The 19701-nt window shown below is 40.5% G+C and overlaps 1 protein-coding gene across 6 annotated transcripts in view; it reads left to right on the plus strand.

Moving 5' to 3' along the window:
- The window catches only part of TASOR (transcription activation suppressor), a 2736533-nt gene that overhangs the window by 1410816 nt on the left and 1306016 nt on the right, over window positions 1-19701 (plus strand). The window lies entirely within an intron of this gene.

Consider the following 19701-nt stretch of genomic DNA (forward strand, 5'->3'; position numbering starts at 1 on the left):
GCATTACCTCACTGTGTCAGTAAGTCAAGCTGGCTACCATTTTAAGGAAGGGCTTCCTTCCTTTGAAACACATTTACCTACAAATGGTCGCTACTGCTCTCCTCTTAAAAACTTGGATGATAAAAAAAAATCTGTGGCATTTAGCACAGAGGACTAAATTGGCCTGTTAATTAGCTACTTCCTTTGGAAAAAGGAGCAACATAAAAAAAGAAAAACATTTTTGTAAGTGGTGCAAACCCTTTTTGCAAGAAAGCAAAGCCCCCTTGCACTACCTTACATGTGTACAAACACTAACCCTGTACCTGCTCCTAATCCTAAATCTACACATTATGTTCCTAAAAAACGCTTTCTCGAACAGTGCCATTAATCAGGATAACACAGAAAACCCACAATATTAATCGGACACAACAGTAAATCCCTTATCTAAGCCTCCCTAATCTGCGATCTGGACATATCAGTGTAAATCCTTAGACTCTGTGCCAGCTCAAACTCGGGGGTCTCACCCATCAGACTGATCTTAGCCTGGTCATTGGTAGCGTAGCTACTAAAGAAAAACAGATAAGCGAGTGCCCTTTTGGGGAGGCCCCGTTACTTCTATAAATTATTTTGCCGTATCTGTGTTAGATGACAGCTAGGAGGAGTAAGTGTGAGTGCATTAGGCAAATTCCCTACAAAGACCTCCATACCCAGTGTCTATTCTGCCTTGTGGCAAAACATGACTACAAAGCCTGTTCCATTTTCCAATCCTTTGTGCCCAAGTCGTCGTCTTTGCTCAACATCATCTGAGAGAACAAACATCTTAAGAGTTTGTCCCTCTCCAGGCTGGTAAATTTTGCATCTACGCATGTGCTGCTATCCCCAAAGAAAAAACTCAAGAAGTCTTGGTCTGTCACTCAGTTTGATTGTGATGCACCTGCTAAGGCTACAAAACTTGTGGTATGGCCGATTGTACCTCTGATGCTCGATGCTGTGTACCATGACTCCCATCAGAGGCCAGTATGGTGCTTGAAGGGTCTTATGGCTGAAGGGACTGCTTCTACTGAGAAGGGTGAACCATGACTTTTCATTTAGGAGAAACTACAAGACGTCCTGCAGATTTTAGTCTGGGGAAGAGATTTCTGGAAGGTTAAATGAAGTATGTCAGGGGTCTGAGCTGCCCTGTGTGGTTCAGACAGACATTGTACCAAAGAAAAAGTGACAAAAGACAAAATATGTGCCTTTACGCCCTCTGTTTAAAGAGGAGTAGTGGATGGACTTCTCTCAGTCTGCTCCAGGCCATTATGGTCCTGAAGCCCACCACCTTTGTCTGTATTCATTCTTCGTCTGCTCCCCTATCCCCTCCTACCCTTCAGAGAATTACTGTTGAATCATCTTCCTTTGAAGAGGAAGATGCCTCTGACCATTCTCTGGCTTACTCTTTTCCTATCCGTTTCTTTCATAGAGTCCCTTCAGATGACGAAGAGTCCATATCTCCTGACTTCCCTGGGGAAGAGGTTTTTTTTGGGTAGACTATTTTAAACATGAAACATTTTGAGTTGGAGTCTAGACAAATTCCACAGGTCCCAAAAAGGTACTTCAGTCTCTTTGAAGTGGCCAGTCTTTTCCATTCATCCATCCCTCCAGTCCTGGCAGCATTTTAGGATGCCTTCCAGTCTACCTGTACAGACAGGTTCTACAAGGTTCCAGATGATAAGTTCCTGTAGAAGACGTTCCTGTAGAAGAGCTCTGTAGTAGATCCATCTGCACTCTCTCTCCTTCCTCTGACAAAGTTTCTAAATTGCTCCTCAACGCCAGCGCCATCCCTTCAGATAAGGACAGTAGGGCCATGGATGGATTGGGAAAAAAGGGCTATGCTTCCTGTACTCTGGCTTTCAGGGCTATTAGCTACCAGACCCAAATGACTAAGTATCTGTTGTCCATCCTCAACATTTTAATCAGGGTAGTGGCTCGGAGTCCAAACAGATTTTGCCTTTGGCTAATCAGGCATTTCAAGGTGGCCAGACACAGTATAAAATGTAGTTGTAATGTTGTGGAGGCCTCTTCCAGAGCAGCTGCTACTGGTACTGCCATCTACAGGTATGCATAGTTACGCAGTCAACCTGTGTCAGGGGATTTCAAAGCCAAGCTCATTGATTCACCCTTAGACAAGAATCTTTTGTTTGGCCCACAGTCACGCAATTTGTTTAAAGCCTTACAGGAACAAGGCAAAATTATTCAAGACTGCAGACAGATTCTGCTTACCTTTGTACCCAGAATACCATAGGAACTACCCTGCCAAGCCCACTTCTTTCATTGGAAAGGAATCCAGACTACTACAGAAACACAGAAAGGCACCCCAGGAAGAAATTTATAGAGAAACCAGACAGGGACCCCAGATCTGAGAGGCATCTCGTCTTGGAGAAGTTACTGTGACCATCTTCCAAGCCCCCCCCCCCCCCACCTTGGCCCTGCCCCTGTCCAAAAAAGTCAGTCAGCTCATTTGTCTTTGGAAAAAGATTACCACAGACCAGTGGGCACTTTTTATCATAAAGAAAGGGTTATGCCATGTCTTGGAAGGAACTCCCTCCCTTGAATGATATCCCTCCTCTTCTCCACAGCCAACTGCAGCTTCTTCCACCTATCCACAATGGGCCACACGCCCAAGGCACAATAGATCCATTGCCTATCAGATGTATTGGAAGGAGTTTTTACTCCAGACTTTTCCTATTTCCAGGAAAAAGACAGTGAAGGCCCATTCTGGATCTCTTCTTGCTAAACACCTTCCTAAAAGTGCCAACTTTCAAAATGCTTTTGTTACAGGCCCTGTTGCCTCTTAATCTTTCACAGATACACCTGTTACTGTCTAGGTCTCTGGCCTGTTTGCATATTCCTATTCACCTCTGCTGCAGGAATTCATCAGGCTCTGTACTGGCTGATCTCACTTTGTTTACTGCTTTGCCTTTTAGGCTTTCCATAGCTCCAAGAGTATTCTCAAAGTAACTTGCTCCAGTGATCGCCTTCTGACAAACTCGGGGAATACAGATTTTCCCCTACTTGGGCAGTCTGCTGATCCAGACTACATCACTGCATCACCTCCAGGTTACCCTTAACCTATTCTTACAGTCGGGGGTTCACACTGTGCTACAAAAAGTCCTGTTTTCATCCCACCCAAGACATAGAGTTGCTGGGCTGCAGATTGGACACCAGAAACGGTCAGGTCTACCTATCCCCAGGAGAAGTTGCAGAGCCTTAACAGCTTGCTTCCACTCCATTTCATCCCTCAACACATGCTGAGCCAGGGAACTTCTAAGGGTTCTGGGTTTAATTGCAGTAGCCATCACTATGCTCCCTCTAGCTGGGTTGCATATGACAAAAAGTCGGTCTTACCTGAAAACAGTATGGTCCCAACACTTTTATCCTGTAGACACACACACATTCTCCTCATACCTTGTCTCAAAAAGGAGCTCTCATGGTGGATGGCCCAGGTGAATCCCAGTCCAGGGCTTCCCTTCAGACCACAGACTCCAGATCAAGGGATGTACAAAGACTTCTCGGATGAAGTCTTGGGGAGCCTGGACAGATATCTGCAGAGGTCAAGGGTAGTGAGTAACCAAAACTCAAGGAGTGCATCAACCTGAAAGAGATGACAGCCATCATCCAAACACTCCAGGACCACTTCAGCATCAATGTCCTCAGTACCACTATCAGTGCAGACAACACCCCCTTCAGTACCTACCAACCATTCGAAACCGAAGGACCCTCAGACAATTTTACCTGGCACAACTTACTCCCCATCAGTGGATCCCTTTGTGAACTGTGCTCCCAGTCCTTTTTTCGAGACATGGCCACCAAGATCTCTGTCTGCCTCCTCTGTTCGGTCCACCAAGAGTTTGTCTGAATTTGATATTATGAGACTAGTTGACCAGCTCCTTATGGTAAGGGGGTTACCTCCATCCATGGTTCTAGCCTTGTTAGCCCTGGAACCTTGCTTTCTTCCACACCTCTACCTATTCCGCCTTCAACTGCAGCTGAGATTGCAGAGCCCCTGGCAACAACCTCCCTGGCTTCGACTGTATCGGTGCCAGTCAGAGCTCCTTCTCTGGCAATGATAGTTGCCCTGAGTTCTTCTGGTTTGTTGGACCTGGAGACCTCCTAGGGTCGGGGCTTCATTGCTGGTTCTGAGGGGTAGGGTTCGACTTTGAAACTTTCGGAGCCTTTCATGCCCCTCAGTCCTTTGGCTTATGTAAGCTCAACCCTGGCTTCTGTTTTGGAGACTGCATCCATGGTGTAGTATGGAACCAATGTTCCAAAATAGTATATTTCAGTTCCGGGCTCCCATCCCTCTACGGGGTGACCTGCTTTCCAGGCTATGGAGAGGGCCTAGTCCGTTGTGGGCAAACAGTCTGTGGCTTCCCTGTTGGATCAAGCATCATTTCCATCCCCTCAACTGGAGCTTCCTCCAGTCTCTACCCTGGGACAGAGAGAACAAAAGTCTCAGGATCAAACCACTTTGGTTGTATCATCTTTGGATACCTCTCCGGAGCACCCCACCAAAGATGTACCTTTGAAGGAAAAAGGGCAAGAGAAAGCACTTGAACACCCCTGAAGAGTCCTTCATAGAGGATATTGATTTTGATGAAAGGGAAGGTTCCCCAAAGTCACCTCTGAAGGTATTTTCCTTCAGGGACATCCTTAAACAGATGGGTGGCTGGACTGCCATTCTGACTTCCTCAGAAGAATTGGCATACCTAGAGGATTTTCATGCCCAGCCCTCTACCTCTTGGATCTCTCCACCGGCTGATGATCTTGTTAAGTTGATCACTTAGTGGGGTTGGAAGTTACCTGACTCTATCGAGCCGATCCCAAAGAAACCTGACTGCATTCTCTCTGCCCTACGGATCAGCAACACTGGACCAGAGGTATTCCTGTGGACACCACGGTGGTTGCGGCAGCCACCAAGAAAGAATTTGCTGATGAAAATCCTACTGTCCATCCTCCTAACAAGGAGTCTAGGACAATGGATAGATTTGGGAAGCTCAAATACACTTCGACCTTCGCTCTCAGGTCCTTGAATTATAGGGCACATTTTACCAGGTTTCAAAGAGATCTGATTAAAGAGTTTTCAGATACTCTTTCAGGAGCAGTAGCTGAAGGAGTTCGAAACAAAGTTTCTTCTCAGCTCGCCACTCTAGAATCCATCTCCAATTCGTCCATGAATCTAATTGCTTATGCTGCCGAAGGGATGACAAGAGTAGCAGGCTCATCAGGAGGCACACCTGGGTGCACTTATGTGATTTTGATGAGCCATTTAAATCTTCTTTCATCAATGCTCAATTTGACGGATCATCCCTGTTTAGCCTCAAAGTTAGAGACTCGAGCCATATGTGTGAAGATGAGAAGACCCTTGCTACCATGGGTGTACTGTTTTCCACTCCTCAAGGGCCCTTTTCCAGGAAACAGAGAAGTGGTAGCCTATGGTTCAAAAAGATCCAAGGACCTTTCCAGGACTCGCATAGCAGTGACTTCCCCCGGGGCAGAGGGGGATAATGAAAGATGACATTCAAGAAGCAGAAGTGGCCTGCAGAATCAGGGTTCCAAAGACACTTTTCCTGGTAACTCTTACCAGTGCTCCTGAAAGGAGGCCCGTTTGCCTTCAGTTGGGAGACTATTATCCCTGTACCAATCTGCCTGGCTAGGAATAACAATGGACAAATGGGTGCAGAGGATCATTACCAGAGGTTACAACATCCCACTTTCAGAGGAACCAAAAAGACCAAGAAGAATCTTGGATGTTCCACCCAGTCACAGGGAGGCAGCAGTCTTAGAAGTTCAAAAACTGCTTGACAAAAGTCATCCAGGCTGTCCTACCAGACCAGAGAGGATCTGGAATTTACTCAAGATTTTTTTTTTTACTGCCAAAGAAAACAGGGGACTGGAGACTGATTTTGGACCTTAGTCCGTTGAACAAATCAGTTCAACAGACAAATTCTGGTTGGTCTCAGTTCAGTCTATACTTGCATTCTTGGAAAAAGACGATTGGCTGTGCTGAATAGATCTTCGGGATGGGTATTACTATATAAAAATTGACAAGTGGTCCAGAAGATTCCTGGGCTTCCGGCTGGGAGCCAGTCACTATCAGTTCAGGCCACTGTCCTTTGGTCTCATCACAGCTCCCAGGGTGTTCACTAAATGCATGGCAGTGGTAGCAGCTCATCTCAGACGGCTAGGATTCTGAGTGCTTCCATATCTAGATGACTGGCTCCTTACTGCTCCCACCAGGCATCAGTTCCTGAAGGCACGAGATTACACTCTTCTCCTTTGTTCCAACTTAGGAATCACTATAAAGTATGAAAAATCCAATCTAGAACCATCACAACAGCTGGAGTTTATTGGAGCTGTGCTTGACACAGTCACTGGCTTAGCGTCACTTCCCCTAGAAAGACTCCAAAGGATCAGATCACAAGTGAGACAGATCATTCGAAGCAAGAAAATAACAAGACTCATTCTCCAGGCTCTAGGGTCAATGGCATTCTCTGTCACTTTAGTTCCCCTGGCCATATATCGCATGTGAATTCTTCAATAGCTTCTGACCTCCCAGTCGTCCTTATTGGATCAGCCAGTTCCCAATCTGATTCTGATCACCACTTGATGCAAGGAAGACCTAAGTTGGTGGCTTCACTCCAACAAAATACTGTTGGGCCATCCCTTTGTCTCTGCTAAACCCCAAGCCATAGTGACCACGGACACATCCCAGATAAGGTGTGTGTGGGGGGGCATTATCTGGGAAAGACCGTTCAAGGCACCTGGTCCCAGCTGGAGGCCAACTTGCATATCGGTTGTTCTAGAAATGAGGACGGTGCTCTTAGCATTGCAGGCATTTCAAGATATCATCCCCTTGGGAACGATTGCAATACAGACAATGTGTCAGTAGTCTGGTACATCAGCAAGCAAGGGGGAACCAGATCTTACCCTCTTTGTTGAGAAGTGCTCAGCGTTTGGCAGTGGGCGATTCCTCTGACCAGTTCCACTTTCTGATGGCAACGCACATTCTGGGGAGCTCCAATGTGATTGTGGACAGATTGAGCAGAACCATCCTCATGCCTCATGAGTGGTCTTCTCAGTCCAGTGGTGGCGAACAGCATATTCCACCAGTGGGGCCAACTTTGCTGCAACCTGTTCGCATCCCCTTTGAACAAGTGCAGAAGTTGCTTTGCCATAATCCCCCCCCCCCCGGGAAGTCGCACAGCGATTCACGATTGGCCCCCCGGTCTATTGTACACCTTTCCTCTGATTCCACTAATATGTCAGTTTCTAAAGAAAGCCAACAGGTTGAAAAACAGAATAATTCTTATTGCCCCATTCTGGCTTCAACAGGTCTAGTTTCCCTTCCTATGGCCTCATCTGCTTCGGAAACCCTGGATAATGGACCCAGTTCCAAACCTATTGTTCCACCCAGAGAGACTGGTTCATCCAATTCTACAGCATCTCAAGCTCACTGCATGGCTTCTCCAGTTCCTGTGATTGCTAGGCAGCCCTCCGTCACCTCCCCGGTCCAACACATCATTCTGGCCCACCACAAACCTTCAACTAGAACCTTGTACCATAACAAATGGATAAAGTTTACTAAGTGGTCACTAGACTGTAATCTTGCCCCATATTCAGCACCCGTAGACAAAGTTTTAGACTTCTTAGCCGTACACTGAGCCAGTCTCATGATCCTCTACGATTCAGGTGCATCTTGCTGTTGATATCCAACTTCCATATTGGTTTCAGTGGTTCATTACTTATGTCACATAAACATTCTAAAGCCTTTTTGAAAGGAGCCTTAATGCTCAGACCTCAATATAAAGTACCCTCTGCAGCATGGGATTTGAATTAGGTGCTTCAGTCTCTCATTTCTCCCCCTTGTGAACCTTCAGCAAGTTGTGACTTAAGGTTTTCCAGGACAAGAGTTTTATTTTTAATAGCTACCACTTCTGCCAGGAGAATATTGGAAATACAAGCCTCGTCCTGCAAACCCGCCTACTTAATTTTTCATAAGGACAGGGTCTCCCTCCGGGCAAATCCCCTCTTCCTACCAAAGGTTGTTTCCGAGTCAAATATCAATCAGGCTGTACATCTCTCAGTCTTTCCAATAAAGGGGAGTACTGTCTATATTTCCTAGATGCATACAGAATTACATTTCTCCCTTCACAGAACAAATGATATTAGAAAATCCAACCAGCTATTTATTGCCTTTTTTTCAGTCTCTTTAGGCAGTCCAGTATCTAAAGTTACCTTGGCGAAATGGCTTAAAGATCGTATCATCTTTGTTTACAACAGAAAGGGACTCCACCCACCAGGGCTTGTAAAAGCACATTCAACGAGAGCTATAGCAGCATCTGCAGATTTTTATGCCAGAGTTTCTTTAGATGATATTTGTGCAGCAGCAACATGGGCATCTCCTCATATTTTTATTACGCATTACAAAGTGGTTCAGGTCTCTAGGGGACGTGCATCATTTGGCTCAATGATACTTAGGAATATTTTTCTGAGAGATCTCCCAAGATTCAGGTAGCTAGGGACACTCTGTCCCACTGTCAAGGATTATGTGAAGATTGACAACATCAGATAAAGAAGTTATGTTGTACCATAACGTTCCACCTGTGTTGTCGATCTTCACTAATCCTTGACCTTCCGTCCCTCCTTCCCCGTACCTTTAGAACTCTTGGCGGATTGAATATTTCCAAAGACAGGCTTCATAATGGGGACACGGATATGGTTTATCATCTATTATTTCTTATGCCACTATAGTTTGCAAACTTGATCTGAGGTAATTTTGTGAGGAGCATTGTGAGTAGATCTTAGCTCAAGAGTTTTGGAAGGCGCGAACTGGAATAACGTCCGAGTCAGTTCTGAGGCTCAGATCTGAGCCCAAGGTCAAGTATTAGTGAAGATCGACAACACAGATGGAACGTTATGGTAAGACAACTTTTTTCGTACAAATTCCATTTATTTCCATGTATTATATGTCATTTTTCCCCCTTTTCTTTTCTAAAGATCCTACGTTTCCTTTAATATGTTCACTATATTACTTGCACTTGTTACAGATTTTGATTTTCCTTTTTTTTGTTTGTTTTTTTGGCAGCCAGTAGCATTAAATTTAGTAAGGCCTTATTCTATATAGGCAATTCTGGTTATGTCCCTAGCTCAAACAAATCATTTCCTTAGTCACAGCTATTTGCTTCCAATAATGTTTTTAAAAACTGACAACTCATTACAGTCCCAAAAAACATGTTCCCAGGTACCGGTTTCTTTTTCGTCATACTTCCAACATTTGATATATACCGGAGGAAAAGTTCTCCGAAGTCTGCTTAGAGTATATAAAAATACCTATGCAAATACTTATTTCCAAGGAAAAATCCAAAACCACCTGGACTTTGTTACATACTTGGGAGCCATACAGATGTCCTTTCATTGTTCCTTTTTGTAAATTGCCTTTCCAGTCTTTCTTCCTGATCTTTTCTGATTTCTTCTGATTGATTATTATGGTTATCATGGTTATCATACAGTATTATATATACCCCACTAATTACCCATTTTTAACAACAGCCTCACTTAGCACTCCCCACTGCCTTTCTATTTGTTTGTACTCTATATTTCTTGGTAGGGAAGGCAGTCTCTAACCTGCAGTCCAAACTTCTGCTTTTCTTCATCTGTTACCTTTCTCTCTCTTATTTGCTTGTCCAGTACCTTGACGTCTTTGCAGTTTTCTCCAGTAGATTCCATCCCCGCACTTGCTTTTTTTCTATACCCTTACTTGCAGTTATCTGTATTGGCTTAGTTCTTTGAATGCTTTCTGCATCTTTATTAATTTAATCCTTATTCCTTTGGCATAATGGTTAAGGTTTTTGCCTGCCACGTGCAACGTTAAAACCTGACGACCTACCAGTTCCAACATGGAGTTTGCATGCTCTCCCTGTGTCTTTTTGGGGTTCCTTCGACCTCCCAAAATCATGCTGAGTGGTTCCATCTCAGGCATGAATGAAATTGTGGGCAGCTGCACAAGACTGTAGAAGGTCCCTTGTGGGGGAAGAGTTGTACAGATTAGCCACTTTGGTGTGGTGCACAGTATCCACAAAATAGGAAAACACAGATCACAGACTGCATGCGTGTTCACAGTTACAAACATTATACATCACATATGTTCTTTTAAATAAATATCAATTAAACATTACATAAATTGCTCAATTCCTGCCTTTCTTTAAAAGTCACTCCTCCTACAAAACATTATTCTGCATGTATTGTCCCTCAGTTTCCATTTTTTTAAAGATCCTACTTCCAGTTCTATTATGTATGTTACAGTATTCATTACTACAAATACTGTTAGTTTAGACTTTTGATTTCCATTTTCTAGTAACTATTTTTTGGCAGCCAACAAAGTTAAACTTGACAAGGCCTTACTATGTCTAGGCATTTCAGATCCTGCATCTTTCCTCAAAAAAAAAAAAAAAAATTTCCGTAGTTATACCCATTTGTTCACCCCAATATTTGACAGATTACTCTGTAGGGAATATTTTTAAAGCCTCCAACTCATTACAGTTCAAAAGCATATGTTCTCAGTTACCTCTCTCTTTCCCCAGCACACCTCCAATATTTGCTATCTACTTAAGGAAAGTCTTTGGAGTCTATTTGGTATATAAAAATACCTGTACAAAAATCCTAAATGGTTTAGACTTTGTTGCACATTTGGGAGCCATACATCTGTCCTCCCATTGCTTCCTTGTGAATTCCATTTACAGGCTCTTCTACCAATCGTTTCTAATCTCATCTGATTGATTGCTGTAGTTAACAGTGCAATATTTTATGTACCCTACTAATTATCCATATTTTTTAACAGTAGTTTTTTTTCTATATTCAACTAAAAACTAACAGAGCAGGTCTTTCACTTAGGATTCTCCTAGCCCTTTCTGTTTGCCTATATTCTGGTATCAGCTAAAGGTGCTACTGCTCAGTGCTAGGAGTCTAAACAAAAAGCTCCACGCCATAGAAACTGTCTTCATGCTAGAGAATGCTTATTTATGGCTGTGTGGTCAGTGAGACTTGGTTTAAAGCCGATGAGAGCACACTGACAGTGCAAGGTTATAATGCCTTCCGCACATTTAGAGCAGCTACTACACAGACAAAGGACTAAAGGTGGAGATGTCTCGATATACATAAAAAATAAATGCATCTCAAGACCGGTCAAACAGGACAATGCAATTTAGCTTCTAAATGTTCAAATCACCATAGGCAAAATCCAGTACCACCTCCTTGCAAGCTATAGATCTCCCTCTATGACCCAGGAAACCCATACCATGTATTTAAACTTGTTGGACATGCTCACTATCCAATCCAGTATCATCTTCATGGGTTACTTTAATTAACCCACTATTAACTGGGAATCCTGTAAGACACCAAACATACAAGGACAGAGATTCCTGGATTTTGTAAATACAAACTCCCTGGACCAGATTATCCAGAGTACCAAAAAGGGTGGCCACCATACAGGATCTGGTCCTCACTAATATGGGAGAGTGCTGCATACCCCCTAGTGGTAATGTCTTTTCTGTTTACATGTTATCAAGGGTACTAGAACTTGTCAGAGATTCAGGATGCATGGCTAGGTGTAAAAAGGCCTATGTCCTTGTTAGTCTAATAAACACTTATGAACCTGTGATAGGGAAGGCAGTCTCTAGCCTGCAGTCCAAATATCTTATTGATTTCTTCACATTGTATTACATTTCCCTCTCTAGTTATTTGCTGCCAGTACCTTGTGCCAACATCAGGGAATGCAGATGTTTGTATCTACCCTGGAAAACAAATACCAATATAGTTTTCTTCAGTAAATATCCGCCACCTGTTGCCTGTTCTCTGTACCCCTAGTTGCAGTCATTCCTATCAGCAGAACCTTCTTTCTCTTGTTGGGTTAGTTCTTTGAATACCTTCTGCTATTTCATGAGTATAATGTTCTGTATGGCTCTTTTTCTTCTTAAGGATCTGCATCCAAAGCCCCCCCCCCCCTCGAATTTCGCCCCTGCTGCATCATTATTCCTTTCCACTTTGAATTATAGCTTTTTGTTTTTGCTGTGTGTATGAGCCTTAACTGTGTAGCTGTTAAAATCCCTTTGAATCAGGTAATCCTAAATCACCTTATTCTGGCTGAAGGATCAATTTATTCCACCGGACCTCTACTGTCTTCCCCTACCAGATAGTCTTTCAACTCTTTATTAATTACTGTTCACAACTTCACTGGTTGATAAAAGTATGCCTGACATGAAAACATTTTCACTGCTTGCATCTTGCTATCCATAGCTGGATCTATGTCACATGATCAAGTTTTCAGAAACTCGAAATTCATATGGATGAGACCATATGATCGACTTTCCAAATCTTGAACATCCAAAAAAACACAAAAAAAAAATACTTTGGTTATGCAGGGGGGCAGGCCCCCCTGCAAATGATATATATATATATATATATATATATATATATATATATATATATATATATTCACACACCAATTCAGAGATCGCACTACAGTGAAGAAAAGGGTAAAATTCCCAATTTTCACTGTACCATGATCTCCATTCAAAAGCTTTGAGTTTTCAAAAACTCTATCATATTGTCTCAACCATATGAATTTTGACTTTCTGAAAACCTGATCAACTGATAGGGATTCCCCATAGCAGTAAACAAGAGATTCCAGTTTTTCAGTTTTTGTATTATCTTTTGTGTAGTCAGTCTCTTCCCACAAATTCTTAGCTACCATAAGAGAATTATTTTTTTAACCCATACTCCTAAATACTTCATTTTGTCATGTCCCCATAAGTATGGGTATTGCTAAATCAGTCCATGTGTGGTTACATAGTTTACTGCTCTAGCCTTTTTGTCTTTATTAATTTTATATCCCAAAAATATTTGAAACTATCTCTGTCTTATTTATGAGCTACTGCCCCTCAACTAATTCACCCTATTCTGTTTATAACTAGTCTGTTCTATTGTGCCTTACTCATAACTTTGATTTGGGAATCCCCTACATTCTTCTGAATACTTTTTTCTTCTTGCAGTGTTTGGTTTAAAAAAAAAAAAAAAAATTTTTCATCCAAAGGGTGGAGGGGAATTCATCTTATTTGTTCTATTTTTTACCTATCATGCATGCTAAAGTTACCATTTAACACCTGTTTTGTCTGACAATCTGTAACTGTAGTTAAATGTTCTGTTTGTTAGTGTCTTATGTGTAGCTTTTCTCCCCGGGCCTCTACTGAAAATGGACATATATCCAGTTAGACTAGCCCAGTCAACAAATGTAAAATAAAATAAAAATAAATAAAAAAACAGTTGCAGAATGTTCCACAACTCTGAGATGCCCTTTCATAATTTTATCAGGTAAAAATGGTATCTGCAAATAGTCAACTTGTCTTGATTACCATACCAGTTATATCCTCAAATTTTGAGTCCCTTATTTTCTTTGCCAGTGGCTCTAAATACAATACAAATAGTAAAGGAAAAGAAGACATCCCTGCCTGGTTCCTCTCTTCAGACACAATTTATCAGCGAGTCACTCTCCTACTTTAATTTTGCCTCCAATCCTTCATATAATCCTCCTCATTAACCTTATTTCTGTATCAGGGAATGCAGATGCTTGCATTGCACTACTCATAAAATTCCAGCTTACTATGTTGTGTTCTTTTTCTGCATCAAGACACACCAACAGCAGTAGTGTTTTCTTACATTATAATTCCCTCTGGATCATCATTGTTCTATTAATGTTGTCAAATATTTGCCTCCCTGCCACAAAACCACATTCTGTCAACAACTGTGCCATTCTTTTAGCTATTATAGGCATAAATACTTTTTATAATAATGATTTAAAATTGAAATGGACCTATATGAATCTGAGTTTGATGGGTTTTTACGGTTTTGGGTATTACAGCCACCACAGCTTTCTTCCAAGATGTTTGTGCTTATCTCCCTTTAAAATACTGTTAAACAAAACTTTCCAGATCTTTATCACTTTCTTCTCTCTTAGCTCTCAACCTTCCACTTCAGTGCCATCTATTTCTGCAGATTGATTATATGTCACATTGTTTCATCTCCTCCTATCTTAACTGTTAATTGTTGAGCCTCATCTACTTCTAACCTTGGCATACTTAAGTGTTAGGCTTAGAGGTTGAGGAGCTGTTTCCTGTGGTTCAGAAGTACAAGGTTTGATTCCCTTAGCCTCCATTGCCTAACTTTGCGACTCTGAGCAAGTTACTTAACCAGACACTGCTCCCGGGCTGAGTGTGTGAAAGGTTCATGGAGATCAGTACTCTACCCCAGAATACACATAAAATTAAATGTTCTCATTTGTGCTTTTTCTTCATTTCCACCTTCCTCTGCTTTACACACAATTTCATAAAATTTCTGACATGTCCAGTACCTCTACAGCATCTCTGGTTATTTTTCTTTTTTATAGGGTGCCTAAGTTTGGCACTTTCTGTTGCCTGAGTCATTCTGCTAAGTTTTTGTGCTCTGAAGTTGTCATCAAAAACAGTTGCTTAACAGCAATCTTTGTAAACTCGTGCATTACCCAGATACTCCCTTGTTTTCTGTTTAGCACTATGTATTTGTGCCTCCTCTTGTTCCTGCGACATTCCCCTTATTCAGCAATACTTCATCCTTTGTCAGCCCCTCTAAGTAATTCTTGTTAATTCTTAACCATATCTTTTTTCTTTGATTTCTATACTGTTTTTAGACTCCACTTTCATTTTACCACATTCAATAGCTTTGACTTCTGAAGAAATTCCTATCTTTCCTAATAACTCTCAAATGATTTCCACCACTCATTCCTTAAATTCCTGTCTTTTTAACAAGTAGATGGTAGGCACCAGTGTCTCATCTGTACTTCATTACCCAGCATTTTCATTGTGGTTATTGTTGGCACATGATCTGAAATAGCTGTTGGATGTGTGTTGAAGCTTTGAGTTAAATGTACATGTTCATGTGAAATATAATTTGTCTAGTCTAGCCCAGTTACTGTACCTTGGGGAGCAATATATAAATCCTCGGAGTTCTTACTACTGAATTCACATCTTCCATACAAAATATTTTTGTAAATTTCTTCAGAAATGTACCTTCTTTTGTTATATTTTCCTTTCTAGGTCCCCCAGACACATGCTCACTGTTGCAAATCAAGTTCCATTCCCCACCTTTAAGTTATATTTCCTGCTGAAAGTTAATTATTTATCCCACAATTTTATTAAGCTCCTTATTAGTAGTTTTGGGTGGAATATAAATGTATGCCAGCATAATCCTTCTCCCTTGCCATTACCTACTCACCACCACAAATTTAACATTACTATCTTTGTTTTGTTGGAGCTCCTCTAGCAGTTACTATCAGTATTCCCATTCTCCTTTGTCCAAGATATAATCCCGAAATCCTTTCTTTATCTAATACACATGCCCACTTTTTTCCAAATGTGTTTTCTGTAGCATTACTGTTTGCATTCTTTTTCCTTTTGTAATTCAGTGCTCTTACCTTTTTATCTATACCTGTAAGAGCATTTGCATTCCAAAATATGTTTAGTGTAGCCATGATAAGTTATTATTAGGGCGGCACAGTGGTGCAGCGGTTAATGTTGTCGCCTCACAGCAAAAGGTTCTCTGGTTCGATTCTCTGCTGGGGTGCCTTCTGTGTGGAGTTTGCATGTTCTCCCTGTGTTCGCGTGGGTTTCTTCCGGTTACTCTGGTTTCCTCCCACATTCCAAAGACATGCATCTGGAGCATTTCTCCCCGTGCCTCCACTGAAAACAGGCTCTGTGGAACCTAGTCGGACTTTCCCGGTCAACAAATGATAAAAAAAATAAAAATAAAAATAAAAAATTCCCACCTGTTTTATGACAACTTTTAAAATGTCTGTTGCTAGCATTTGTGTTACATGCACCCACTAATGTTTGGCAGGTTGATCCTTTATGCAGTTTTCTTGTCATCTCCATTTGAACCTATGTCACATTTTACAAGGCTTTTTATTGTGATTAAAATCCTCAAACAAAAAGCAAAACTCACCCACAGAATACCCCATAAATTATTAACTTAAAACAAACGCACAAACTATGTACATCTTCAAGTATTGAAGTTTTAACCCTTTGATAGGAACAATTGTCCCAAGTCTATAGCTGCACCTAGGACATTAACTAACCTAAAATTAAGGTTATCCATGCTAAAATGCATGTTACACCATGTGCTCCTGCTTAAACTCATTGCTCTTATCTTTATTCCCCTCCCAGATGTGAAAACACCTTATATGCTTTCAAAAAACATTAACTTTTAACATTAAGAAAAAGTGCCCTTGCCCTCTTTAAACCTAAATTATACACTGTTGTAGTAAATGCATTAAAGTATTTAGTACCAGAAAAGCTGCTGTCTCTAATTCACTTTAAATAATTTCAGTCCGTTTTTTTACTGAGCTGCTTATCCCTGTACCTTTTAATTCTACGTTTTTCTCAGTAAACAACATCCAGCCCTTTCAGTTTATTCCCTTCACCTTTAATCATCTTGTTTCCTTGGAAACATGAGAAGTGAATGTACTTCTCAGCTCAGATTGAGCATTAATTTGCTAAAGGAAAACTCATTACATTGTGGTCCCTCAGTAAAAAAAAAAAAAAAAAATTTGATTCAGTCAAGGGCATTAATCCGGGCATTCACCTTTGCAAAGATAAAACATTCCAGTCCTGCATGTATTATAATCAGTGCACTTTTACACCCAGTCCCCTTCACCAGCATCCCAAGATTACAGCCTATTAACTTAAATGTGCTTTTGTCCAGTCTTTTTTTTTTTCTTTTTTACATTGTAATTCCTACATTTTTTAAAACTAAAAAGAAAGTAAAGTACTTGTTTATTTTATTATCTTTATCACATGCAACACTCACTGAAAATGCTTTACTATATAAAGTGAATTTATATCATAAACTATTTTGCTACATATACTGTTCAGAAGAAATTTTTACTTGCATTTGCTTTTTTCCTTTTAGTGCCCTTCCAAGCTTTAATGATATGAAGTGGGGTATATGCCTGTCATTCCTGCAACAGTTTTAACAACCATCAAAAATCCAATTTTTATCAGCCTCTTTTTCTTGCAAAGCCATATTTCAGAAACATTGATGCGTAGCAGTCTAACATTTATTCACGAATTTCAGTGTTAGTGGTTTTCTTCCTGTCATCTGCATCTCCTAGCCCGACTCCGATTCAAGTCCAAGGTACTCAAAATTCTTCTAGTCATCTCATGTGCTTTTTTCTTTCTCTCAGACATTTTCCTTTGGAACATCAGAAAAGGTTTCATTTCACTGATAAATTATATCCACAAGTTTTATTACCAGAAGAACGAAAAGCAGATTCCTCTTCTGCTTGATGGCTCACTTGTTGTTGGGAAAACTTTTGTATTTCCCCCTTAACTTGTTCTGCATCAAAAAAATACTTTGATCCTCCAGTAAAAAAAAATATTCTGAACACAGCTGGATACAGCAGCTGGAATCTCACTCACACTTGTGTCTTGACGGTTCTTGATTGCTGGGATAAATTTGCTTCATAATCATTTTCCACAAACATACTGTCTCCATTTTTTTATATTTTGCCCTTCTACCACAGTTTTTTCAGGATCAACTCTTTCTGCTGGTTTGATTGCATCTTTACTATTACTGGCCTTGACTGCTTTTTCATGGCCAAGTTTGGAGCATTACACACTATGTGCCCTTTCAATTAAGAGATCCTGCTGTGGAATACCAGCCCAATTACTTGTGCTTTCATAAAATTTATAGTCTGTTCCCTCCTGTTTTTCTGGTACAGCAGAAAATCTCAGGTTTCCCCTACATGCTCTGTCCTTTAACGCTACCATTTTTTGAAACTGTTCTTGAGCAGTCTCGTACTCAACCAGTCTTTTCTTCATGTCAGCCTCTGATTTTTTTAAGTTTTATCAGTTGATCTGAATAGCTGTTTAAAGCTTCCTCCATTTTCCAGCCTTTTGTTATTTGAGTTGATATTCTCCTTCAGTGTTTCATTTATCTTAATTGGCTCTGAGTACATTTGACATATTTTCCCTCTGAATTACTAGAAGCCATCTGTTATATCAAAGCTTTAACTTGAACTGCTTTTTGCTGAAAAGCTGTAGGATTCCTCCCAGTCAGTGTTTTCTCTGCACCTTTTCTAGTTGATTTTCTTTCAGGCTCTGTAAGTTTATTCTTTGCTGGCATACAGGTGTTGTACTTCCTAGGCAGTAACTTTAATTTTAATAAAACAGAGTTTCTGGCCTTTGTCTGTTTCTTTTTTTTTTACTCAGAAAAAGATGAAATTAAGCTGTTGATCGATATACGGCTATCTTGGAAAGCCCTAAGGAATGTCGTCTTTAATCACAACTTGAATAATTTCAGGAGTCGTTTCCCATTGTTTACTTATTTTGAGTACATGACTAATAATAATAATGTAGATCAGCCGGCTCCAGTAAATAGTGCCAACAAGCAGTCTCTTAACATGCATCAAAAACAGTTTATATGATGAGTAATCTATATCATTTATTATTTTACTTTGAGTGACACTATTTCTAACTGATAATAATGGATATGGATATCTTTTCAGTTGCTGATCCATTTCTCGTCATTCCACATCATTCCATGTTTTTGAAAGGAAATCTTCCCATTTTCTTTCTTTGTAGAATATTTCTTGTTGAACTTTGTAGGCTATCATAATTTGTTTCTTATCAATAATATCGTACTTTTTCATTAACTGGAACATTCTAACAGTTGATGTATATGTTCATCATTTTGATCACTGCTGCAGTAGCCAGAGCTATATGGGTTATAAACCCGAAGACTCAGCTCACCAAAAAAAGAAGACACACCACTGGCCATGACTGCTGAATTCCAAAAAGTTTATTCTTTACACAGGTTAAGTGCTTTCATCCAAAGACTCTTGGACTTCTTCAGAACAACACTTAAAACCTCAACCCTTAAATACCCACATATCCTAATAACATAATGAATAAATTAACCAATTAAATATTCTAAGAGACATTAAAGCATTAAATAAACACTGCTAAATATAGATTAAAACATTAAAAACTACCCTAAAATATACTTTAATTTTAATACAGCTGATGTGCTTACATTATCATTGATGCCTGGATAATTGGTGGCATCTAACCGCAGCTGCCGCCTTAACTCACAAATATCCAAATGTAAGTCTAAAATTCTATCCTGGGCATCCTTATTCAATTGCTGCAAAACTAAACATTTAAATGCGTGCCCTGGACGTAAGGTGCCTAACCAATGCGTTGGTGGCTTTCCTGTTTTTTATGTCTAGCAAATGCTCATTAATCTTGTCTTTGAATCGCCTGCTGGTCTTTCCAGTATAAAAAGCCGGGCAGTGTTCACATTTAGCCATGTACACCACATTCTTACTAACACAGTTGAAATGCCCTTGAAAATGAATGTTAATCCTGTTAATGCATACTTACTACCAGTCTCGAAGATGTTTTTGCATGTAGTACACATTCCACACGTAAAATTCCCAAAAACTCTGTTGGAGCTATCAAAATCATACTGCAGAAATGCAAAATGATATACTGTCTGTTTTAGATCTTTGTACACTATCAACCTATTATTTGTGTGTGTGTGTGTGTATATTTATATATATGTGTGTATATATGTATATATATATATATATATATA

Source organism: Protopterus annectens, chromosome 7.part1 (genome assembly GCF_019279795.1).
Source record: "Protopterus annectens isolate FY-2018-M chromosome 7.part1, PAN1.0, whole genome shotgun sequence".
NCBI classification, from domain to species: Eukaryota; Metazoa; Chordata; order Ceratodontiformes; family Protopteridae; genus Protopterus; species Protopterus annectens.